The 27092-nt window shown below is 50.3% G+C and overlaps 1 long non-coding RNA gene across 2 annotated transcripts in view; it reads right to left on the bottom strand.

Annotated features, from left to right (window-relative positions):
* LOC140429365 (uncharacterized) overlaps window positions 1-27092 on the bottom strand; it is a 75719-nt gene that overhangs the window by 32779 nt on the left and 15848 nt on the right. The window contains exon 3 of one of the 2 annotated variants that reach the window (XR_011949059.1): window positions 11254-11517. This is a non-coding gene — a long non-coding RNA (uncharacterized lncRNA). The remainder of the gene's footprint in view (window positions 1-11253; window positions 11518-27092) is intronic. The other variant, XR_011949060.1, reaches the window with a different exon arrangement.

The following is a 27092-nucleotide window of genomic DNA, read 5'->3' as shown; positions in this document are numbered from 1 at the left end:
ATTCGATTCCTGGCTTGGGTCACTGTCTGTGCGGAGTCTGCACCTTCTCCGTGTCTGCGTGGGTTTGCTCCGGGTGCTCCGGTTTCCTCCCACAAGTCCTGAAAGACGTGCTTGCTAGATAAATTGGACATTCTGAATTCTCCCTCTGTGGACCCAAACAAGCGCCAGAGTGTGGTGACTAGGAGATTTTCACAGTAACTTCATTGCAGTGTTAATGTAAGCCTACTTGTGACAATAAAGATTATTATTAAACACACACTCCCAGTCAACACACAGAAGCATGGCAGGGTGCAGACCTGCTCCTCGCTTTGGCGTTGCGAGACGGGACATCCTATTCCCTGAGGGGGTCAGAGGACAGCAGCAGGGCCACCAATACCGCCAGAGAGGCAGTGGCAGCGGCTGTCAGTGCGGGCAGCGTGACTGTGGTAGTATCAGGTATTGCGGTACCTGAGAGTCTGTAGATCATGGGTTAGCCTAGCAGCTTGCCATTGGATGTTGGTATGTGGCTCCGCCCTGACAGGCGGGGTATAAGAACAGATGCCGTCCCAGCAGCCCTCATTCTGTACCGAAGCTGCTGGGGAACAGATCTAGTCTATTAAAGCCTTCAGTTATGATATAACCTCGTCTTCGAGTCTAATTGATCGTGCATCAGTGAGCAGGAGGATCGCTGTCCAATTTTAGAAGAAGACCAACGACCTCCACCGAGCTGCAAGGGTAAGTTGGCACCTCTCTCCTGTCGTCAGTTCCGTCTGCCAGCCCTCAATTTCCCAACCACCCCCCCTCCTCACAGATCACTGGCTGACACCTCGCACCCCCTGGCACAATCCCTTCATGTCCAGGTACGGTGCCCTCCCCTGCCATCCAAGAGACCGCCTCGTAGGAGAGGTTTGATGAGAACACTGTCAAGGCATCACAGCTGTCACCCCCACCCTCCACCAGCGCAGAGACACACACCTCGGTGGGCGACATTAGTGGACAGGCTTATGGAGCACAATCTGGTGAGCACCACACAGTTGTTGATGCACATCAGGTGGGGGCAGGAATGATTCATAGATTATCATAGAATTTACAGTGCAGAAGGAGGCCATTCGGCCCATCGAGTCTGCACCGGCTCTTGGAAAGAGCACCCTACCCAAGGTCAACACTTCCAACCTATCCCCATAACTCAGTAACCCCACCCAACACTAAGGACAATTTTGGACACTAAGGGCAATTTATCATGGCCAATCCACCTAACGTGCACATCTTTGGACTGTGGGAGGAAACCGGAGCACCCGGAGGAAACCCACGCACACTCGGGGAGGATGTGCAGACTCCGCACAGCCAGTGACCCAAGCCGGAATCAAACCTGGGACCCTGGAGCTGTGAAGCAATTGTGCTATCCACAATGCTACCCTGCTGCCCTTGATGCACGATCAATGACCACTAAAGCGAGGTTGCAGTACAACTGAAGGCTTTAATAAGCTAGATGTTTCCCCCAGCAGCTCAGGTACAGAATGAAGGCTGCTGGGGAGGCACGGGCTCTTATACCCCACCTAGCAGGGTGAAGCTACCACACATTCTAACCAATAGAAAGCATACAGTTTCCACCAATGGTGTTCCAGCCTATCAGGTACCGTAATACCTCTAATACCACAAGGAACACCCAGGCAAGACAGCAGTCAGAGGGCTGTGGATCTCAGGCCACAGCTGGGTCCCAGTCAGATGCCGAGCCTCTGGGCAAGGTTCTCCCAGAGCCGATGCAGATGATAGGACACAGCTGTGACATTCAGGAGGGGATGTCAGGTACATTCCAGCGACTGCATAGCCGAGTGGAGGAGTCCCAAAGGCTTCAGTCACAGGAGATGATGGCGACCATGTGTAGCACCAAGGCCAACGCAGCTAGGGTAGCGACTGCAGTGGAAAACCTGGAAAACAATGTCCGCGTCTTGAGTGGTGATGCCCAAGGCATGGCTCAGTCTATGACGATCATGGCTGAGGGCCTTGACATCACGTCCCAGTTGCTGAAGGACACATCCCAGATGCAGGTGGACATTGCCAAGGCCCTACAGAGTATGGCCCTGTCACAGAGAAGTATCGCTGAGGGCATCAACACCATGGTGCAGACAATGGGGAGCCACTAGGGCTGGAAAAGCTGGCAAAGCCAGAAGACTAATAGGCCTCTGGCTCTCACTCGTGAGGAGAAGGAAGCTGGAGTGATGTAGGGCTAGGGAATGGACTCAAGACTGTCAGGGTGATTGTCAGAAATAAATCTGTTGAAAGACTGGTAATTGTAGAAGTTTGTGTCTCCTATTTCCAAATGTTTGCTAAAGTTGCCCTTAGTGTCCAAAGATGTGCAGGTTAGATGCAGTTACGGGTCTGGAGTGGGGGCATGAGTCAAGGCAGGGTGTCAAGGTAGAGGGCCGGTACAGGCTCGATGGGCCGAATGGCCTCCTTCTGCACTGCAGGGATTCTATTCTATGGATTTACGGCTGATAACAGATCCCTGAGCACATGGAAACCACCCTCTGACGGCTCAAGTGGTTACCAGCCCCAGGAGCTAAAGATTATTTCATGTCGACTTGCTCAAAGAAGCGTTACATCTTACCTCCGATGAATTGAATGCTGATCAATTCTTGGCTCTCACCCCTAAATTTAAAATTAAATTTTAAATGTATCTTTATTTACTGTGAAGTCTGTTCACTTCCCAAGGACTCTTTCCTTGTTATCAGACTTTATCTCAGGCACACGAGAAGATAAGAACCTATAGTGGTTATAAACATGTTTTTCCCACACAGACCCACAACTGCAGAATGGAAATGTTCATACTGAGCAGCACCTCTGAACATCAGGGTTCTGATCAAGCTGACTTATAAAGTGTGTGGGTAGTGGCTGAGGGCAGCATTGGGCTCAGGTATGCTGTGCTCCATGTCCAAATAGCCCCAGAAGCACTCACTGTACACTACTCGCCCAAAAAGGTATCTTGAATGAGAATCAGATGCCGGGATGTCTTCAGGAGCGCAGGGGTACGAGGAGAAAAGTTTTTTTTTCAAACAAGCGTCAAGGCTTCTGAAAAGGAAACGGCTCAAGGTGAAAGGTTGTTTCCAGGGGCAACAAGTTAAGAACGAGGAGATTAAGAATGAAAGGAGAAGTGAGGAGTAACATTTTATAGCAGAAAGTGGAATGAGTTACCAAGGAAGGTCATTTGGAAAACCAAGAGGGAGACTTACATTTCTTTGCACTCCTCACGATTTCATGACATCTCAAAGTGCTTTACTGCCCATGAGGCATTTGAGAAGTGTTTTCATTGTTGTAATTCAGGAAACATGGCAGCCAATTTGTACACAGCAAGCTCCCACAAATAGCAATGCAATAATGTCCAGATCACCTACTGAAGTGATATTCTTCGGAGGGCTACACTGCCCAAGACAGAGAACTCCCCATCTTTTTTTCTTCTCGAAAAATCCATGGGATCTTTGGCATCTGTTTTCAAGAAGATATCGCACTTGGGGCAAAGGGGATGAACAAATATTGTGGGGGGGGGGGGGGCAGGCTATTGAGTTGGATGATCAGCCATGATATTAATGAATGGCGGAGCAGGCTCGAAGGGCGGAATGGCCTACTCCTGTTCCAACTTTCTATGTTTCCATATAGGCATGTTTCCTCAGTTACAATGGAGACCTAACTAATAACTTCCTTTTAACTTTGTATGGAGGTGAATTACTTCTGATTTCCTCATGCATGCAACACCTTTAGCATTGGAACAATTTAACACTGAGACACATAAGGAGATAGGAGGGATATGTCCCTCGTACTATGGGCCAGATCTGTACTTTATTCTAGGCTACGGGTAGATGAGGGCAGATCGCCCACTTGCACTCCTCTGAAATTCTCTTCTTTGTCTAAATCTCCGAGTGCCAGGAAAATAATCTCTTTTTCAGAGATGCAGATACCGGGAGCAGATTTACAGCGGGCAGCAGCAGTAAGCTTTTGCAAAATGAACAAGGAACAGAGAAAAAAAATATTTTTAAAAAGAGCTCACCCAAGCAAAAAGGAAACCAGCCATAAAAACACAGCAAAACGGCTTTTAAAAAGCCACAATAAACTACAGTAAAGAGAGTGCAACACCCTCCAAGAAGTTAACTCTCAATAGTCAGAGTGTGCCTTGGCTCCAGCGGCATTGTAAAAGGGCTCACAATACTGTCAAAGCATTGTGTGTGTGGCACAGGACTTTCCCCTTGCTAATGAGAGGTTACATTGCACGTTCTGAGGTCCTGATTTACAAACTGCCTCCCCAGATTCCTGGCCTTCCCAGTCACGACCACCAGGAAATGACCATTTACTATTGGCGATTTGTGCTTTCTAATGATGGGGAGCGCCCCAGTCTTCGGTGATAAACAAATAGATCTGCTTGATGGGCCCACTGCTGTTCCTAAAGTTCTGCATTTCCTCAACGTCAATAACTTTAGGTGCAAATGAAAGAGCAACATTTTTAACAAGCATGTGATTTTCTTTCCCACTAAGTGGTTTTCTATCGGTTACACATCAATCTGAGTTGAAACTGCGAACTCTGCTCTGTTGCGGTTTTGGGTGTTTCAATGTGTTCTTGCCAATGACCAACATCCCTCTCATCTGGAGGCAATTCCAAGGCAGCGGCCAATGTCGCCACACAACCCAGAACTACTCCCAGTCAGAGAGCTTTCCTTATTCGCTGCTCATCAAACGGGAGATATGGGACGGGATTCTCCCAGCCCTGGGCCGGGCCAGCGAATCCCCGCGACCGGGCAACGCCGCCACGACGCCGGTGGCGGGCCGCTCTACGCCGCCGGCCAGCCGATTCTCCGGCCCGGATGGGCCGAGCGGCCGTGAAATAAAAACCGCGTCCCTCCGGCGCCGTCCACACCTGCTCGCAGCCGGCGGGAACTCTGCGTGCAAGGGTCGGGTGGCGGCCTGTGGGGGGGGGGGGGGGCTCCGACCGGGGGGGGGGGGGCTCTGACCCCGGGGGGGGGCTCCGACCCCGGGGGGGGGGGGCTCTGACCCCGGGGGGGAGGCTCCGACCCCGGGGGGGGGGCTCTGACCCCGGGGGGGGGGGGCTCCGACCCCGGGGGGGGGCTCTGACCCCGGGGGGGGGGGGGCTCCGACCCCGGGGGGGGGCTCTGACCCCGGGGGGGGGCTCTGACCCCGGGGGGGGGGGCCTCCGATGTGGCCTGGCCCACGATAGGGGCCCACCGATCGGCGGGCTGGCCTCTCTGACCAGATTGGCCACGATCACACTGAATGGCAGAACAGAATCGATGGGCCGAATGGCCTACTTCTGCTCCCACGTCTAATCGGGCACAATTTAAATGTTGGTAGCGAGCGGGAATTGCCGCGGGTTCCCCGATGCTTGGCCCCGTGAGGCGTCACTGTTATAAAATGTTAATTGACCCACTTAAAGAGGCCCCACAGGATTCACGCCGCAAATATTGGTTTGCCGCTTGATTTGCCGGGGACTGCGCTCGCCAGCAACCCGCTGACAAGTGGCAGCAGCACTGAAACCGATCCTGCAGAGCCAACCCCACTCTGCTCGCAGCTATGCCGCCACGGAGACGGGCTTTGGTGGCGCCAACGTGGGGCAACTGCTAGATATGGTGGAGGCCAGATGGGATGCCCTGTTCCCCCGAGGTCACGGAGGGTCAGCTTCAGGGCAGCCACCGCAGCCTGGGAGAAAGTGGCAACAGCCATCGTCTCCGGAAGCACGACCAGGATGTCCGGCACTCAGTGCCTGACCCCAGACCCTGTGCCCCAGACACTCACACGTAACGTTACCGTGACCGGGCACTGATCCCCTCCCTGGTTCACACAACTGGGCCACTACGTCCTAGGTGTTGCCTCCCGCAGTATCTAGGCACAGTGTCCAGGCACCAGGTCCGATTGGGATGCTGGGCAATACCTCCCACTTGCTACATGGCCCGCCCACCCACAGGGATACACTTGGGATGTGTGAAGTTCTCACCTAACTACGATTGCCAATTCCCAATTAGCCATAGCATTCAGCTGTGCGGCCAGAGGTCTCTGCGGGCAGTAGCACCCATGGGTGGTCAGTGGGGCAGGCGGGCAAGGTCTGGGGTTGCCCCTGGAATGGACCACATGTTCCATGGATTGGCATGGCAGACCAGCGGGCACTGTGACACCCATCACCTCTCGCCCTCCCCCCCCACCCCCCATCCCCTAGCCCAGGCCATGGGTGGCCACCAGCCCCCCCCCCCCACCCTTCCGCAACAGCCCGTCAATGTCGGACAACACCAACCGAGGCTGGCTCCTCCCCCCCACCCCACAGTGGCTCCCCACCATCTTGCGAGCACCAGGGCATCGGTTCCAGTGCCCCCAGGCTCTTTGCCTATGAGATAAGGTGGCGACCCACCTCCTCGGGTCCCCACAGCAACACTTCTGCCAACTTCACGTTTTTAAAAAAGTGTTCTAATCGGCACCCACGTGACTCCTTGCTGGGGAGGTGGTTAGATCACAGGAGGCTGTTAGAAAGGGGGTCGCTCCGGTTACTTGTATGAGATTGGGCTTAAGTGGTGATTATTGGGTTGGCCCCACGCTACGGCAGGATGCTGAGTTAACCAATGGGAGCGGGCCTGTTCGATTGCAACCAGACTGGCGCCTGACGCGTTTCCGATTCTGGCCTCTCCCGCGATTTAACGGCCTCGGCGCACTCTCGCTTAAGGGCGGCATTGCCATTAAATCACGCCCTGGTTTTATGGTCTGGATCTTGCATTTGTAATGACGATGAAACTGTCTGTGGTCCCCATCTTTAATTGAGAAAATTCACAGCAACTTCGAGCAACTGCATGTGCACAGTGAAACCCAGAAACCCAGATGCTGCAGCCAGTAAATCCTCACTCCAGCATTGGACACACCGTTCAAATCCTTTCAGTTGAAAAAGCTATTCGAAATCACTGATTTGTTGTGCCTTCCACTTTTTATGTTATTATTCTCATTGTAAAAACCTTTCAGAATACTTCACATTGTTAAATAGAACATAGAACATAGGACAATACAGCGCAGTACAGGCCCTTCGGCCCACGATGTTGCACCGAAACAAAAGCCATCTAACCTACACTATGCCATTATCATCCATATGTTTATCCAATAAACTTTTAAATGCCCTCAATGTTGGCGAGTTCACTACTGTAGCAGGTAGGGCATTCCACGGCCTCACTACTCTTTGCGTAAAGAACCTACCTCTGACCTCTGTCCTATATCTATTACCCCTCAGTTTAAGGCTATGTCCCCTCGTGCCAGCCATTTCCATCCGCGGGAGAAGGCTCTCACTGTCCACCCTATCTAACCCCCTGATCATTTTGTATGCCTCTATTAAGTCTCCTCTTAACCTTCTTCTCTCCAACGAAAACAACCTCAAGTCCATCAGCCTTTCCTCATAAGATTTTCCCTCCATACCAGGCAACATCCTGGTAAATCTCCTCTGCACCTGTTCCAAAGCCTCCACGTCCTTCCTATAATGCGGTGACCAGAACTGTACGCAATACTCCAAATGCGGCCGAACCAGAGTTCTGTACAGCTGCAACATGACCTCCTGACTCCGGAACTCAATCCCTCTACCAATAAAGGCCAACACTCCATAGGCCTTCTTCACCACCCTATCAACCTGGGTGGCAACTTTCAGGGATCTATGTACATGGACACCTAGATCCCTCTGCTCATCCACACTTTCAAGAACTTTACCATTAGCCAAATATTCCGCATTCCTGTTATTCCTTCCAAAGTGAATCACCTCACACTTCTCTACATTAAACTCCATTTGCCACCTCTCAGCCCAGCTCTGCAGCTTATCTATATCCCTCTGTAACCTGCTACATCCTTCCACACTATCGACAACACCACCGACTTTAGTATCGTCTGCAAATTTACTCACCCACCCTTCTGCGCCTTCCTCTAGGTCATTGATAAAAATGACAAACAGCAACGGCCCCAGAACAGATCCTTGTGGTACTCCACTTGTGACTGTACTCCATTCTGAACATTTCCCATCAACCACCACCCTCTGTCTTCTTTCAGCTAGCCAATTTCTGATCCACATCTCTAAGTCACCCTCAATCCCCAGCCTCCGTATTTTCTGCAATAGCCTACCGTGGGGAACCTTATCAAACGCTTTGCTGAAATCCATATACACCACATCAACTGCTCTACCCTCATCTACCTGTTCAGTCACCTTCTCAAAGAACTCAATAAGGTTTGTGAGGCATGACCTACCCTTCACAAAGCCATGCTGACTATCCCTGATCATATTATTCCTATCTAGATGATTATAAATCTTGTCTCTTATAATCCCCTCCAAGACTTTACCCACTACAGACGTGAGGCTCACCGGTCTATAGTTGCCGGGGTTGTCTCTGCTCCCCTTTTTGAACAAAGGGACCACATTTGCTGTCCTCCAGTCCTCTGGCACTATTCCTGTAGCCAATGATGACATAAAAATCAAAGCCAAAGGTCCAGCAATCTCTTCCCTGGCCTCCCAGAGAATCCTAGGATAAATCCCATCAGGTCCCGGGGACTTATCTATTTTCAGCCTGTCCAGAATTGCCAACACCTCTTCCCTACGTACGTCAATGCCATCTATTCTATTAGCCTGCGGCTCAGCATTCTCCTCCACAACATTATCTTTTTCCTGAGTGAATACTGACGAAAAATATTCATTTAGTATCTCGCCTATCTCTTCAGACTCCACACACAATTTCCCATCCCTGTCCTTGACTGGTCCTACTCTTTCCCTAGTCATTCGCTTATTCCTGACATACCTATAGAAAGCTTTTGGGTTTTCCTTGATCCTTCCTGCCAAATACTTCTCATGTCCCCTCCTTGCTCGTCTTAGCTCTCTCTTTAGATCCTTCCTCGCTACCTTGTAACTATCCATCACCCCAACTGAAACTTCACACCTCATCTTCACATAGGCCTCCTTCTTCCTCTTAACAAGAGATTCCACTACCTTGGTAAACCACGGTTCCCTCGCTCGACGCCTTCCTCCCTGCCTGACCGCTACATACTTATCAAGAACACGCAGTAGCTGATCCTTGAACAAGCCCCACTTATCCAGTGTGCCCAACACTTGCAGCCTACTTCTCCACCTTATCCCCCCCAAGTCACGTCTAATGGCATCATAATTGCCCTTCCCCCAGCTATAACTCTTGCCCTGCGGTGTATACTTATCCCTTTCCATCATTAACGTAAACGTCACCGAATTGTGGTCACTGTCCCCAAAGTGCTCTCCTACCTCCAAATCCAACACCTGGCCTGGTTCATTACCCAAAACCAAATCCAACGTGGCCTCGCCTCTTGTTGGCCTGTCAACATATTGTTTCAGGAAACCCTCCTGCACACACTGTACAAAAAACGACCCATCTATTGTACTCGAACTATATCTTTTCCAGTCAATATTTGGAAAGTTAAAGTCTCCCATAATAACTACCCTGTTACTTTCGCTCTTATCCAGAATCATCTTCGCCATCCTTTCCTCTACATCCCTAGAACTATTAGGAGGCCTATAAAAAACTCCCCACAGGGTGACCTCTCCTTTCCTGTTTCTAACTTCAGCCCATACTACCTCGGAAGAAGAGTCCCCATCTAGCATCCTCTCCGCCACCGTAATACTGCTCTTGACTAGCAGCGCCACACCTCCCCCTCTTTTGCCTCCTTCTCTGAGCTTACTAAAACACCTAAACCCCGGAACCTGCAACATCCATTCCTGTCCCTGCTCTATCCATGTCTCCGAAATGGCCACAACATCGAAGTCCCAGGTACCAACCCATGCTGCCAGTTCCCCTACCTTGTTTCGTATACTCCTGGCATTGAAGTAGACACACTTCAAACCACCTACCTGAACACTGGCCCCCTCCTGCGACGTCAAATCTGTGCTCCTGACCTCTATACTCTCATTCTCCCTTACCCTAAAACTACAATCCAGGTTCCCATGCCCCTGCTGCATTAGTTTAAACCCCCCCAAAGAGCACTAACAAATCTCCCCCCCAGGATATTTGTGCCCGTCAGGTTCAGATGTAGACCATCCTGTCTGTAGAGGTCCCACCTTCCCCAGAAAGAGCCCCAGTTATCCAGAAATCTGAATCCCTCCCGCCTGCACCATCCCTGTAGCCACGTGTTTAAATGCCCTCTCTCCCTATTCCTCATCTCACTATCACGTGGCACGGGCAACAACCCAGAGATAACAACTCTGTTTGTTCTAGTTCTGAGCTTCCATCCTAGCTCCCTGAAAGCCTGCCTGACATCCTTGTCCCCTTTCCTACCTATGTCGTTAGTGCCAATGTGGACCACGACTTGGGGCTGCTCCCCCTCCCCCTAAGGACCTGGAAAACACGATCCGAGACATCACGTACCCTTGCACCTGGGAATCAACATACCAAACGTGAGTCTCTCACGCTCCCACAAAATCTCCTATCTGTGCCCCTGACTATAGAGTCCCCAATTACTAATGCTCTGCTCCTGTCCCCCCTTCCCTTCTGAGCAACAGGGACAGACTCCGTGCCAGAGGCCCGTACCCCATGGCTTACCCCTGGTAAGTCGTCGTCCCCACAAGTATCCAAAGCGGTATACTTGTTTCTCAGGGGAACGACCGCAGGGGATCCCTGCACTGACTGTTTTTTCCCAGTCCCTCTTACAGTTACCCACCTATCTCCAATCTTTGGTGTAACTAATTCCCTGAAGCTGCTATCTATGACCCCTTCTGCCTCCCGAATGATCCGAAGTTCTTCCAACTCCAGCTCCAGTTCCCTAACTCGGTCTTGGAGGAGCTGGAGATGGCAGCACTTCCTGCAGGTAAAATCAGCAGGGACACTAACTGCATCCCTCACCTCAAACATCCTGCAGGAGGAACATTGCACTCCCTTCCCTGCCATTCCTCTAACTTTCTACCAAGATCTGGCTAACAACTAAATTCGATTTTTTTATAAAAAATAATAATAATATAATAAAATATGGTACTTACCTCAGACCAATGGGTTTTATTATTAGGTTAGAGGAGGAGGGCGGGTGGGAGACACTACACGTGTAGTGTCTCGGGTTTCCTCTCCACCAGAATTTATTGGTGAGGGTCTTCCCAGACGTCCGCGGGTCGACTTCCTGTTCCCGCCTAAAACACTAATTAAAAAAAAAAAATTCTCAGCTCCTGCTGAAATTGACTAACCAGCCAGCTCCACTCCCGCCGAAATCGACTGGCCTGCCCCTGCAAAGACAAGTGCTTTTAAAGGACAGACTTACCTCCCAGCAGCCACTTCCGCACTGCTCCCGCTGAAACTGACTCACCAGCTGATTCTCCCGCAGAAATCGACTGGCCTGCCCCTGCAAAGACAAGTGCTTTTAAAGGACAGACTTACCTCCCAGCAGCCACTTCCGCACTGCTCCCGCTGAAACTGACTCACCAGCTGATTCTCCCGCCGAAATCGACTCGAAATCGAAATGATGTGCAACTGGCTCTTCAGTGGTGTACAAAGTCTTAATTATTGCTGAATAATCTCTCTGACCCTGGAAAAACAATTTTATATTTGTGGCATGTAAATTTCTCCATTCCATGTTAAATTTTCCATTGATTTTAAAATAGTACTTTTTAAAATATTGTATATGGCATTTCACCCTTTACTTAAATCATAAAATTGCAACAGTGCTGAAGGAGGCCATTCGGACCATCGAGTCTGCACCGACCCTCTGAAAGAGCGCCCCACCTAGGCCCATTCTCCCGCCCTATCCCTGTAAACTCATAACCTAACCTGCCCATCCCTGGCACTAAGGGGCAATTTAGCATGGCCAATCCACCTAACCCGCACACATTTGGCCTGTGGGAGGAAACTGGAGCACCCGGAGGAAACCCACGCAGACACGGGGAGAAAGGGCAGACTCCACACAGACAAAAGAACAAAGAACAAAGAAATGTACAGCACAGGAACAGGCCCTTCGGCCCTCCAAGCCCCTGCCGACCATGCTGCCCGACTAAACTACAATCTTCTACACTTCCTGGGTCCGTATCTCTCTATTCCCATCCTATTCATGTATTTGTCAAGATGTCCCTTAAATGTCACTATCGTCCCTGCTTCCACCACCTCCTCCGGTAGCGAGTTCCAGGCACCCACTTCCCCCTGTGTAAAAAACTTGCCTCGTACATCTACTCTAAACCTTGCCCCTCTCACCTTAAACCTATGCCCCTTAGTAATTGACCCCTCTACCCTGGGGAAAAGCCTCTGACTATCCACTCTGTCTATGCCCCTCATAATTTTGTAGACCTCTATCAGGTCGCCACTCAACCTCCTTCGTTCCAGTGAGAACAAACCGAGTTTATTCAACCGCTCCTCATAGCTAATGCCCTCCATACCAGGCAACATTCTGGTAAATCTCTTCTGCACCCTCTCTAAAGCCTCCACATCCTTCTGGTAGTGTGGCGACCAGAATTGAACACTATACTCCAAGTGTGGCCTAACTAAGGTTCTATACAGCTGCAACACGACTTGCCAATTCTTATACTCAATGCCCCGGCCAATGAAGGCAAGCATGCCGTATGCCTTCTTGACTACAGTTACCCAAGGCCGGAATTGAACCCGGGTCGCTGGCCTTGTGAGGCAGCAGTGCTAACCACTGTGCCCATACAGCTGATGGGCTGGCTCGGGGCCATAGGGCATCTAGAGGGTGTGCCCTGGGGGGAGACACGTGTATGACCCGTGGCACTAAGTTCACAGTGGGCTGTTAGCAGTGTGTGCAACTGCATGGCAGCCTTGCCGGTTGTGGCAATGGTGCCCCGTGCCCGTCCACCCCGACCCCAGAGCCCACCTCCTGGCCACCCTCCGCCATTCCCTCCTGCCCTGGCAGAAACCTCCCGGCCAGTGGCACAACTGTCAGCAAACTATGGCGATGTTGGCCAATTCCGTACCCCCTCTCCCTTCCGTCAGCAGCCACCACGTCGGTTTCACAATCTTTAAAAGCACAAGTGAACCGCGCTGTCGGGAACTCGGCCCATTGCAGACGGTGAATCGCGGAGGCCCCGGAGAATACCGGGTCATGACTGGTAATGACATGCAAACGGTGTTTACTGTATGCACGTTCTGTAACTCATTGACGTCGCTGTTGAGGTGATGGAACATTGCGTCAAATTGACACCTGCTGCGATTTTGGCATCGGAACCTATTCTCCGCCCAATCGCCTTTCCCGATTTCGGCATCAGCCAAGGAGAATCCCGCCCAGTGCCTCCAACAGTGTAGAACTCCCTCAGAATTGCATTGGCATGTAAATCTTCGGGCACGATCTACCGGCCGTGCTACGCCCGAAAAGCAGCGCGCCGTGGTTCAACATAGCTGGAAAATGCTGGGAGAGCCCGCTCCTGGGATCTACCTGGCTTACCACGCCTTGTGAGATCTAACGCGATCCCATGAGATATCGCAAAGTGAAGCCTGCCCATTGTGGGTGGGACCATTTTTTGGAAAATCTGCGAGGCAGCTAGTCTTACTCTACAATGCAGATCCCTGAGGTAACCAAGGCGTTGGGATCTAACCCCTTTGCTTTGGAGACCTCGGGTAAGGACCGTTCAGTGCTGGTCTCCACAAATGGAGACCAGACGGAACGATATTCGTGGGGTTCTCCCAGGGCATTGGAGGCCCCCAGGTGCTTGCTCTCTGGGCAGGGTGGCACCCAAGCACTGCCAAGGTACCAAGCTGGCATTTTTTTGTGCGGCAATGATCGCTCCTGGGGATGCCATGTGCACATGAGGTGGGATGCGGGGGGGTGTGCTGAGGACCCCCTATAGGTGACTTCGGGCTTTGGGGGTTTGGGAGTCGGGTCCTGGGGTCGTGTGATCAGTACGCCATTTAAAAATGGTGTCCTGATCTTTCCCTGCACTGAGGTGTTTCAACGAGCCGGGCTCCTCAGTTCAGGAAATGGGATTAAGTGCGGTCTTGACCACGCGTTCACCGCTGAGGCCCGGATCTAACGGGAGCCGTGTTAGATGGCGTTGTGAATCTCGGTGCTGTGAGTGCTGCTATGGGACATAATTTCCATTTGGTTCGATCGCGCCCTTAATTTTTGTTCTTTACTCCTCGAGTTGGACTTAAACCCACGACCTTGTGATTCAGGAGCAAGAGTGCCATCAACTGAGCAACAGCTGACATAATGAAAGTTGAAGACCAAGAAAGTTAGAGTTGGAGTGGTTAAGTCTCGAGTTGAGGCAGAGGTAGGGTCAGCGGCAGTCACTGTGGTGAAAACAGAAGAATGTCTGTGTGATGGAATGGATGCCTGGTCAAACATGACATCAAAGGTTTTAATGCTTGGCTTAGCCTGAGAACACCTAACGCAGCACAGACAGAGATTGGGTGCTGGCAGTATTGTAGGAGCGACAACTGATGGTAGTCGGTTACTCATGGCCTGGCATATCCCCCACTCTACTATTTCTTTCACACTGCGCGACTCAATGACTCATTGGGTTAACTCATGGAGACATTGCCAGAGTTGACCGAAAGAGTTTGATGTCAGATGACTTATGGCTGTTGCCCATGGTGTTCTGATTGGCTGTTAATCTGCAACACAAATTGCCCCTGACTCTGCACAACATCTAACCCTCAGCAAAGTTGGTGTGGGGAAATATCACATGATGCGGAAAGAGGGGTGGGGGGAGGGGGGGGGGGGTCAATTGGTGCATGTGAAGGGAGATTTATTTTGCAGGCAGATTACTCTGCTGATTAGGGAATGTTGTACGGTGGGGGAATGTTCCCATTTCCTGATCCTGACAAACTTCAATCCAATCATCCTTTACTTTCCAGCACTGTCTGGTTTTGGCACAAAGATCAACGTGCTTACGTTGCACTGCTGTAGCCATGAATCAAAAAGATTCCATGGGCTGAAATCAAAGTAATCTTCCTGACGTCCCATGGTGGCAATGGAGAGAACAGGGCGAGGCACCCAGCATAAGTATGGCCATCCCAACCAAAATAACCTCTCAATTCCTCTTCTCCTTCCCTCCTTGGAACCGAATGTTTATAAGGTTGAAGGAACCACATTGGTCAACTTTACTCCCTTAAAGGCAAAGTGCAGGCATTTTAAACAGCCTGTCTTATTTCATTGATTCCTTCTCAACGGTTCCCTCTATTGGCAGCTCTGGAGTGACAGTGGAGCCATTGAGGGTAATGTTAACCGTACTGATCAGGCAGACAACCCATGGGATCGGTGGAAATGTGTTTTACACCAATAGGATGCTTCGGCGAATTCAGTGACATTTAAAAATCAGGAGGGGTGTGGTATCAGCATTGCCCCAATTCACATCCGTTTAGAAAAATTGCCCTCATTTTCTCAACGTTCAACATGAATTCGGACCTGTAGCTTTGCATGTTTCCATTTTCTTTGATGAGGTGTGGACTAATGCTGCGGGATTCTCCGCCGGCGGGATTCTCCGTTTTGCCGGCGCCCGGGGGTTCCCCGACGGCGTGGGGCTGCCCCACAATGGGAAACCCCATCGACTGGCCGGCGTAACGGAGAATCCCGCCGGCGGGTCAGGGCAGAAATGTGGTGGGGCGGGGAATCCCGCCCCTGGTCTCAATGTGTGGGTGCCATGATAGGACGCTGGGGACCCCTAGGGGAGGCCAAAATGGATCATTCACTCAGCACCCCTGGCTGAATTATCTACCGCCGTTCATAACCAATGTGGCAGGACCTCAGAGCTTAGTTCTGAGCCATTGGTTGTGTCTACAGCAAGCAGCGTCTGCTGTTTTGCACGCATGTAGTCCTGTGTTGTAGCTTCACTTGCTTGGCATGGCATTTGTAGGTTTTCCTGGCCAGTTCTTCAGTACGCCCCATAGAACCAGGGTTGATTCCCTGGCTTGGTGGTAATAGTAGAGTGGGGGATATACCAGGCCATGAGGTTACTGATTGTGGTTGAGTATAGTTCTGCTGTGACGGAATTCTCGCGGATGCCCAATTTGAAACCGCTAAATCTATCCAATTTAACACGGGGGTGCTAAAGTGTGAAGGCGGAACTTTGTCTCCACAAGGATGTGCGGTGGTCGCTCCGGTCAATACTGCCACGGACCAGGTTGATTGGCGACGACAATTTTGCTTTAGTAAGTTCAAGAACCTATCAGTAACCTGTGACTTGTCACATCAGGGAAACAGACTGCAACGTAAATAGGTTTGTGAAGTAACGGCAGTGGACAGAGGTCAGAGGTTCTGATCCGTCAAGGACTGGAGCTTGTGGGAGAGTTCAGGGTAAACGTTACACAGTAGAAATTCTAGAAACAGAAAGGCAAGTTGTCAGGAAAAATAACAGCCTGAACCGAGTGGTTACAATTATCTGACTCTGACAATGGGATGTCAGGGATGTCAGTGAAAACTTCCGCCATGGTGACTTTGAAATGTTTCAATGTGGAAAACCAGTGCAATCATTGGCATTTCACAAATACTTGTCTCTGGGAATGAGATTAACTGGATGGTGTGGGAATTATTCCTGGGTTTAGGCCGCTGCCACCTGGGCCCGTGGAAATAGGGTTTCATGTAATTTGTGAGGGGAAATGCTGCTGTGAACACGACTACCACAATAAGCTCACCATGGCCTCTCACAAAAACATCCCGCCAATTAATTTTCCCACGCTGATCAATGAACCATCTCCTCGCATAGTGGATCGCCCGCTAGGCAGAGTCTTTGTATCAAGGCAAAGTATGTGTAAACTTCTACAATTTCATGTGGGCAGGGAGGAGCCGATTCTTTACGCGGATAGAAAGTTGTGGAGTGTGCGCCTGGGTTTCCTCGACGTGCATTTCTGACAAACAAGCGGTCCATCCAAACTCTCGTTGACAACATAGACCCATTCACTAAGTCTCACCACATGGAGGCATTCGTCATTACAATTACGGTACTAAAAAGTACAGTAAATAAAACTGGACATGATAATTAGGGAAATAGGAATTGTTTTTGTTAACTTTTATTCCCCTCGGATCTTGGCCGATGCTCTTCCCTTAACCGGCATCCCGATTACATTATTCCTCCATTCGCTGTTTATGGGATCTTGCTGTGTACAGATTGGCTGCCCTGCGTGTCCACGGACCACGGCACTTCAAAAACATGACATCACCAGCCCTTCACAATATCGGTGAGCTATGATGAGGAGTTGAAGAGATGAAGGGTGTGATCTACCAGCCATGTTCTGCCCGAGCAGGAGTGCGATGCGACCGGTAGATCCCGAGAGAGGCCTCCCGCAGGCTTCGCGATAGCCAGTATGTCTCGTGGCTTCTAACCAGATCCCGTGAGATATCATGATCAGAAGCCTTGCGCGCCTAAGTAGGATTTAAACCCACTTAGGCAAGATTACTCGGGATCTACCGCCTTCCCAGGAAGTCCCCAGCCGGCGTTGTTCAGTACTGGCCCACACTAACATGGACCAAGCAGAACAGCACCCTGGCGATCTGCCCTGGGCGGTTGGGGACAGGGCAGGGTGGCCCCCTGACTCTCCTCCTTGAACGCAGGCACCTTGGCACTGCTCCCATGGCATGGCAAAGGTGCCCGTGCCACTGCAAAGCTGGCAGTAGCACTGCCAGTGTGGCAGTCAGGGTGCCCAGGTGCCAGGGTGACACTGCCATGGACCAGGGCCTTAGGGGGGCCGTGCCCATGAAAGGGTGGAGTGGGGTATGAAGGGTTTGCGGGATGCAGGGAGGATATGAAGGGGCCTCTGGAAGATATGTGGGGGTGAAAAGTGGGGGTCCTGAAAGGGGGGGTCCAAAAGGGGGGTTGGGAAGGCCTGAGGAAGGCCTCAGCTACTCCATAGCGACTTGTCATCACCTGGGGAGGTGTGGGGTGTGGAGGAAAGGTAGCGACTGCCCATGTGTGAGGGTGTAGGGGACTCTCAAGATCAATTAGAGATCAGTGCACCCTTTCAAAATGGTAGCCCGATCCCTAAGGAGACGGTCTGACCAGTGTGTTCAGCTCCCCAGTGCTGAAAATAATTCCAAGTGTGGAGTAGCCCCGGGAGAAACTCCCCAGGGCCCAGGAATGTAGGGCTTGATCGAACAGCCACGTTGTGCCCGAAAAGCAGCTCGCCGTGGCGCAGCGTGACCGATATGAAGCCGGGAAACCCCGCTCCAGGGATCTACCCGGCTCGCAGTGCCTGGCGGGATCTAATGCAAGACTAAAAAGTAGGACCTCAAAGGTAGTAATCTCAGGATTGCTACCTGTGCCACGAGCTAGTCAGAGAAGGAATGTCTGGATAGAGAGGATGAATGTGTGGCTCGAGAGATGGTGCAAGATGGAGGGATTCAAATTCCTGGGGCATTGGAACTGGTTCTGGGGGAAGTGGGATCAGTACAAACCGGATGGTCTGCCCCTGGGCAGGACTGGAACCGATGTCCTAGGGGGGTGTTTGCTAGAGTTGTTGGGGAGGGTTTAAACTAATGCGGCAGGGGGATGGGAACCGATGCAGGAAGTCGGAAAGTAGTAAAACAGGGACAGAAACAAAAGGCAGTAAGGGGGAAAGTGTAGGGTAGAGAAGCCATAGTCAAAAATCAAAAAGGGTGACAGTACAAGGTACAGTGACTGAGGGGAGCTCAGTGAATAGGTCCAGTAAAACTAGAAGGAATAAAACGGGAAGTAAAAACATAAATGGTAAGCAACGCGGCAGGTTGTTAGATGAAGATATGGGTTCAACGACAAGGAAAATTAGGAGAAAAGTTAAAAGGAAATATAACTTAGGAGAGGTTACTGATCGAGGTGTTAAGATTCAAAACAGAGGTATAAAAGCCAACATAAGTGTACTTTACCTGAATGTTCGTAGTATTCGGAATAAGGTAAATGAGTTGATGGCGCAAATCATCTTGAATGACGATGATTTAGTGGCCATTACTGAAACATGGTTAAAGGATGGTCATGACTGGGAGTTAAATATCCGAGGGTATCAAACTATTCGGAAGGACAGAGTGGATGGTAAGGGAGGTGGTGAACTCTGTTATTTAAGGATGACATCTGGGCAATAGTAAGGGATGACATCGGTGCTATGGAGGATAAGGTTGAATCCATTTGGGTGGAAATCAGGAATAGTAAGGCGAAAAAGTCACTGATAGGAGTAGTCTATAGGCCACCAAATAGTAACATTATGGTGGGGCAGGCAATAAACAAAGAAATAACTGATGCATGTAGAAATGGTACAACAGTTATCATGGGGGATTCTAATCTACATGTCGATTGGTTTAACCAGGTCAGTCAAGGCAGCCTTGAGGAGGAGTTTATAGAATGTATCCGCGATAGTTCCCTATAACAGTATGTAATGGAACCTACGAGGGAACAAGCGGTCCTAGATCTGGTCCTGTGTAATGAGACAGGATTGATTAATGATCTCATAGTTAGGGATTCTCTCGGAAGGAGTGATCACAATATGGTGGAATTTAAAATACAGATGGAGGGTCAGAAGGTAAAATCAAATACTAGTGTTTTGTGCTTAAAAAAAGGAGATTACAATGGGATGAGAGAAGAGCTAACTGAGGTAGACTGGGAGCAAAGACTTTATGGTGAAACAGTTGAGGAACAGTGGAGAACATTCCAAGCGATTTTCCACAGTGCTCAGCAAAGGTTTGTACCAACAAAAAGGAAGGACGGTAGAAAGAGGGGAAATCGACCGTGGATATCTAAGGAAATAAGGGAGAGTATCAAATTGAAGGAAAAAGCATACAAAGTGGCAAAGATTAGTGGGAGACTAGAGGACTGGGAAATCTTTAGTGAGCAACAGAAAGCTACTAAAAAAGCTTTTAAGAAGAGTAATATAGATTATGAGAGTAAACTTGCTCAGAATATAAAAATAGATAGTAAAGGTTTCTACAAATACATAAAACAAAAAAGAGTGGCTAAGGTAAATATTGTTCCTTTAGAGGATGAGAAGGGAGATTTAATAATGGGAGATGAGGAAATGGCTGAGGAACTGAACAGGTTTTTTGGGTCGGTCATCACAGTGGAAGACACAAATAACATGCCAGTGACTGATAGAAATGAGGCTATGACTTGTGAGGACCTTGGGAGGATTGTTATCACCAAGGAGGTAGTGATGGGCAAGCTAATGGGGCTAAAGGTAGACAAGTCTCCTGGCCCTGATGGAATGCATCCCAGAGTGCTAAAAGAGATGGCTAGGGAAATTGCAAATGCACTAGTGATAATTTACCAAAATTTACTGGACTCTGGGTTGGTCCCAGCGGATTGGAAATTAGCAAACGTGACACCACTGTTTAAAAAAGGAGATAGGCAGAAAGCGGGTAATTATAGGCCAGTGAGCTTAACTTCGGTAATAGGGAAGATGCTGGAATCTATCATCAAGGAAGAAATAGCGAGGAATCTGGATGGAAATTGTCCCATTGGGCAGACGCAGCATGGGTTCATAAAGGGCAGGTCGTGCCTAACTAATTTAGTGGAATTTTTTGAGGACATTACCAGTGCGGTAGATAACGGAAAGCCAATGGATGTAGTATATCTGGATTTCCAGAAAGCCTTTGACAAGGTGCCACATAAAAGGTTGCTGCATAAGATAAAGATGCATGGCTTTAAAGGCAAAGTAGTAGCATGTATAGAGGATTGGTTAATTAATAGAAAGCAAAGAGTGGGGATTAATGGGTGTTTCTCTGGTTTGCAATCAGTAGCTAGTGGTGTCCCTCAGGGATCAGTGTTGGGCCCACAATTGTTCACAATTTACATGGATGATTTGGAGTTGGGGACCAAGGGCAATGTGTACAAGTTTGCACACGACACTAAGATGAGTGGTAAAGCAAAAATGCAGAGGATACCAGAAGTCTGCAGAGGGATTTGGATAGGTTAAGTGAATGGGCTAAGGTCTGGCAGATGGAATACAATGTTGACAAATGTGAGGTTATCCATTTTGGTAGGAATAACAGCAAAAGGGATTATTATTTAAATGATAAAATATTAAAACATGCTGCTGTGCAGAGAGACCTGGGTGTGCTAGTGCATGAGTCGCAGAAAGTTGGTTTACAGGTGCAACAGGTGATTAAGAAGGCAAGTGGAATTTTGTCCTTCATTGCTGGAGGGATGGAGTTTAAGACTAGGGAGGTTATGCTGCAATTGTATAAGGTGTTAGTGAGGCCACACCTGGAGTATTGTGTTCAGTTTTGGTCTCCTTACCTGAGAAAGGAGGTACTGGCACTGGACGGTGTGCAGAGGAGATTCACAAGGTTAATCCCAGAGCTGAAGTGGTTGGATTACGAGGAGAGGTTGAGTAGACTGGGACTGTACTCATTGGAATTTAGAAGGATGAGGGGGGATCTTATAGAAACATATAAAATTATGAAGGGAATAAATAGGATAGATGCGGGCAGGTTGTTTCTACTGGCGGGTGAAAGCAGAACTAGGGGGTATACCCTCAAAATAAGGGGAGGTAGATTTAGGACTGAGTTTAGGAGGAATGTCTTCACCCAAAGGGTTGTGAATCTATGGAATTCCTTGCCCAGTGAAGCAGTTGAGGCTCCTTCATTAAATGTTTTTAAGATAAAGATAGGTATTTTTTTGAAGAATAAAGGGATTCGGGGATATGGTGTACGGGCCGGAGAGTGGAGCTGAGTCCACAAAAGATCAGCCATGATCTCATTGAATGGTGGAGCAGGCTCGAGGGGCCAGATGGCCTACTCCTGCTCCTAGTTCTTATGTTCTTATGTTATGCTGTACATCCCAGCCACTGTCTCGTGCTTCGATCATCAAATCCTTGAGAGATCCTAATGTGTGCTTGTTGATCTTGATTTTGCCTCATCCTGGATTCTGTCTTTCTTCGTGCTCCAGTGAAGATGTCTTTGTCCTGAGGGCTGCCTTGAATTTCTGCATCTCCTTTCTTACCCTGGACTTTTATCCCTGTTTATCATGTTGTTGTCTGCTTGATGTTGCCATTTTTTCTCTTTGCCGGGAAGTAAATAATGTGGGTGTGATGGGTGTGTACCCCTGATTGATGGGGCGGCACGGTAGCACAGTGGTTGGCACTGCTGCCTCACAGCTCCAGAGACCGGGTTCACTTCCGGCCTCGGATGACTGTCTGTGTGGAGTCTCCACATCCTCCCCGTGTCTGCGTGGGTTTCCTCCGGGTGCTCCGGTTTCCTCCCACAGTCCAAAGATGTGCAGGTTAGGATTGGCCACACTAAATTGCCCCTAGTGTCCAAAGGTTAGGTGGAGTTAGGGGGCATCAGGGATAGGGTGGGGGGAGTGGGCCTAGCTGAGGTGCTCTTTCAGAGGATCAGTGTAGACTCGATGGGCTGAATGGACTCCTTGTACACTGTAGGGATTGTATGATTCTGTGATTATTCTGATTTGACAAGTTCATATCGTGTTTAGCCGAATGTCGAATATAGGATTTGTGCACAGCCTTTATTCTTTATCCTAAATAAATTTGGGTATTACATTGCCTGACAGTCCTTGTGGGGGAGGTGATGCACTATCAATTACGACGAGACGAGAATAGAGAGTAATTGATGCTTTATTAAGCAGAGATGTGTTGCCTCCTGCAGCTGCTGCCGAAATGGCTGCAGCTCGGTGAGCACACACATTTATACTCCGCCTACTGGGCGGAGGCAGCAGGCAGGGATCTACCCCCGTACCTGTAGTACAGGAGCCGTACCGTATTACACCTCGTATGTGATATATACAACAGTGGTGACTACCACATTCACCCCCTGTTAAAAAAGGAGTCCAGCGGGGGTGGTGGAAAACTATTTACATACATTTTAAGGTTAACATTTTGGGGAAAGTTCACAAATTCAGCGGATCGGGTGCCTTGATCCTCCGTTGTGAGTGCCGCAGTCCCGGTGGCGATGCAGGCGTTGGCTTGGTCGCCGGTGACTCCGGGAGTGTGTAGACCTCATCTTCATCCCCGGGTGGGACCAAGGGGAGGACGGATCGTCCTGGAGCTTTGGCTGCGGTGGGGTGCGCTGGGGGAAGGGAGGGTGGCGCCGGGGCGGGGCGGGGGGGGGGGGGAGACCCAGCTGGTGCCAGGTCCCTGAGGGAGACTGTGTCTTGGCAGCCGTCGGGGTTGCGCCATGTAGGCGTACTGCGGGTTTGCATGGAGTAGCTGTACCCTCTCAACCAACGGGACTGCCTTGTGGAGCCGCACGTGCTTGCGGAGAAGGATGGGTCCTGGAGCTGCCAGCCACGTTGGGAGCGAAACCCCGGAGGTGGACTTCCTGGGCAAGGCAAGGAGACATTGATGGGGGGTTGCATTAGTCGCCGTGCAAAGTAGCGATTGGATGGCGTGAAGGGCGTCGGGGAGGACCTCCTGCCAGCGGGGGACCGGGAGATTTTTGGACCGTAGGGCCAGGAGGACGGCCTGCCAGACCATCCCATTCTCACGCTCCACCTGCCCGTTTTCCCGGGGGTTGTAGCTGGTCATCCTGCTCGAGGCGGTGCCCCTGTTGAGCAGGTACTGGCGCAGCTCAACACTCATAAAGGAGGATCCCCGGTCGCTGTGGATGTAGGCGGGGAAACCGAACAGGGCGAAGATGGTGTTGAGGGCTTTGACGACGGTGGCAGACGTCATATCGGGGTATGGGATGGCGAAGGGGAATCTGGAGTATTCGTCGACCACGTTAAGGAAGTACGCTGCAGGAGGCTGCACATCTCTGCTTAATAAATTGATGCACTATCAATTATGATGAGACGAGAGTAGAGTGTCATCGAGGCTTTATTAAGCAGAGATGTGGGGCCTCCTGCGGCTGCTGCCGAAATGGCTGCAGCTCGGTGAGCACACACATTTATACTCCGCCTACTGGGTGGAGCCAGCAGGCAGGGATCTACCCCCGTATCTGTAGTGCAGGAGCCTTACCGTATTACACCTCGTATGTGATGTATACAACAGTGGGGACTACCACAGGAGGGCACTCTTTTTGGTGTTGATTCCCCTGGAAGGAAGGAGAGCGGAACTGGAGCAGGGTGTGTAGTGGAGGGGAGAGTTGGGAGGGTTAGATTTTCCTCACTACGATTGAGCAAAGCCCCCCCCCCCTCCCTACTTAGAGCTAACCAGTTTATTTTTCTACTGTTTTTTCTTTTAATTCCGATTCAGAGCATCCGTGCTTTTTATTTTTAGGCCCAGGCAGACAGCACTTGGATGTCGGGAGGGGGGGGTGGGACTGGCCCTCCCTCCCAGGTCCGCCCTTGATATGGGTGTTGTCGTGATCTGCATACCTGTAGGTACACAAGGGGTTAATGTAATTGCACTACAACTAAGAAATCACTAGAGGGAGCACTAGAGATGTATAAATAAATAGACAGAAGCCAGGATCAATCTCTTCACAGGGACAGTAACTAGTGACTGATGTGTATATAATGACAGTGACCAGACACAGGCAGATAGCTCAGCACAGGTGTAAATAATCATAAGTACATCTTAATCAATTGTTATAACCTGCCTACTTACGATTGGCTGGGGACTAATGACTATCCCACAATCCTAGGGGAGTATGAACTTCCCCAATGAGGGGGGCGGAGAAACTCCTAGTATAAATAAGCTGGCCAGTTCAGGAACCAGCAGGAAGGAGAAGGTAGCAAGGGAAGTTACTGCTACTGTTATGTATATATTGTTATAGTAAATAAACGTTATTATTTTGTATCCTTAAAACTCGTGCTGGATTCTTCGTGGCCCTTGCTGCATATGAGTATTCTCTGGAGCACAAACCAGGTACGCAGATAGCAAATGCCGACGCACTGAGCCGATTGCCTTTATCGACCGGCCCCATGTCGACCCCCACGACCGGTGAGGTGGTTGCAACCCTAAATTTTATGGACACCTTGCCTGTCATGGCATCACAGATCCGTGAGTGGACCCAGACGGAGCCAGTCTTGTCAAAGGTTCGGCACATAGTCCTGTATGGTGGGCAGCATAGACAGCTCCCAGGCGAGTTGCGGGCATTTTCCTCCAAGCTGTCAGAGTTCAGCGTGGAAGACGGCATCCTCTTGTGGGAGACGCGTGTGATTGTCCCGGAAAAAGGCCAGGAGCTGATATTATCAGACTTGCACAATGGGCATCCGGGCGTGACCAAGATGAAAATGTTGGCCCGGAGTTATGTCTGGTGGCCAGGCCTCGACACCGACATTGAGAAGGTGGCCCAAAACTGCTCCATTTGCCAGGAGCATCAGAAGCTTCCGCCGGCCGCGCCCCTACATCACTGGGAATGGCCAGGGCGGCCTTGGGCACGCTTGCATGCAGATTTCGCAGGCCCTTTTCAGGGATCCATGTTCCTTCTACTAATTGACGCCCAGTCCAAATGGCTGGAGGTGCATAAGATGCAGGGGACAACGTCCTGCGCAACAATTGAAAAAATGCGTTTATCATTTAGTACGCATGGCCTCCCCGAGGTGCTGGTCACGGATAATGGCACTCCATTCACGAGTGAGGAGTTTGCTAGGTTTACAAAGATGAACGGCATCCGCCATATCCGCACTGCCCCTTATGCTTCAAATGGGTTGGCAGAGCGTGCAGTGCAAACATTCAAAAGAGGCCTAAAGAAGCAATCTTCCGGATCAATGGACACGAGACTGGCTCGCTTTTTGTTTACGTACAGGACCACCCCCCATGCAGTGACTGGGGTAGCTCCCGCAGAACTCCTAAAGGGCCGAAGACTTCGCACCCGCCTTAGTATGGTCTTCCCGGACATTGGCGCAAAAGTACGCCGCACACAAGAACGGCAGGGACAGGGATTGTCTCGGCATCGTCCGATTCGGCAGTTTGCGCCCGGTGACCCAGTGTTCGTTCGGAATTTTGCTGGTGGTGCCCAATGGGTTCCTGGTGTAATCTTTCGCCAAACGGGCCCTATATCTTACCAAGTGCAAGCCCAGGGTCGTCTCCAGCGAAAACATGTAGACCACGTCCGGTCCAGAAGATCATCCCCTCAAAAGATTCCCCGCCCCCGGAGCTCATTTCAACAGCCACAAAGACCAGAGACAAGGGAAGGTAGTCCTCAAAATCTTCCACTGGTGCCTCACTCGAAGCCTGCGCAGGTCGTTACGGGACTGAATGGAGATAGAGACGCTGACATGACGGAGGCAGCAGACTCTGACTCCGGGGTGGAGACACGGGATGCATCAGAGGGGGAATCCTCGGGTCCACAGGCCGTGGATGTACAACCGCGCCGTTCATCACGGAAGCGCCGGTCTCCGTCTCGTTATACGCCGCCTGATCCAGCGCCGCGTGCAAATGGCGTCCGGCCTGCGGCCAAACGAGTTCGACGCCTTCCTTCGCCAGGGTCTTCAGTGGATTCCTTGGACTTTGGGGGGGGAGGGATGTTATAACCTGCCTACTTACGATTGGCTGGGGACTAATGACTATCCCACAATCCTAGGGGAATATGAACTTCCCCAATGAGGGGGGCGGAGAAACTCCTAGTATAAATAAGCTGGCCAGTTCAGGAACCAGCAGGAAGGAGAAGGTAGCAAGGGAAGTTACTGCTACTGTTATGTATATGTTGTTATAGTAAATAAACGTTATTATTTTATATCCTTAAAACTCGTGCTGGATTCTTCGTGGCCCTTACAAAATTAATCATGTTAATTTAACGTCTAGTTTAAGCTCTGGAGAGAGAACAAACTTACTTAATAAAGCATTTGCTTCAACTGGAAGACTACGAGCATTATTTGGACATAAGAAATAATATAGGTGTCTTAATATTTCTTCTTCCCCAGTGCTGGTTCCTCATTGGCCAGGGCCAATTTGTATGTCCCTTGTTGTTGGGTGGGAGGAGTTCCTTGCCCAGATTAGGACTGGATTGGTGTAACCTTGGTGGTGTGTAAGGGTTGGAGTTTTGTGGAAGTTCCTGGGGTTAGGTTCTCCTGAGTCTTTTGTGACAGTGCGGGGCTAGGCCAGACCCAAAGCCATGGTCGGTATCCTGTTGTCCCCAAAGAATGGGAGTGCTCTCTGTCTCTCAGGGTGCCCGCAGGGTGATCCCGGTGTGGTTGGTGTAGTGTTGGGTGTTCTGATGTACAGATGAACCAACACGGTTGTATTTGGTACAACGCTGTTTTATTTCAACTTGTTATTTACAGTTCTGTCTTGATACTCTGCACGTGGTGACTCCCTGTGTGTGATGTTAAAACAGGTCCTGTCCTTGTCCTGGTCTCC

The sequence above is a fragment of the Scyliorhinus torazame genome, chromosome 1, assembly GCF_047496885.1.
Source record: "Scyliorhinus torazame isolate Kashiwa2021f chromosome 1, sScyTor2.1, whole genome shotgun sequence".
NCBI classification, from domain to species: domain Eukaryota; kingdom Metazoa; phylum Chordata; class Chondrichthyes; order Carcharhiniformes; family Scyliorhinidae; genus Scyliorhinus; species Scyliorhinus torazame.
The sequence above is the reverse complement of the archived record's forward strand: the minus strand, read 5'-3'. Positions and strand labels throughout refer to the sequence as shown.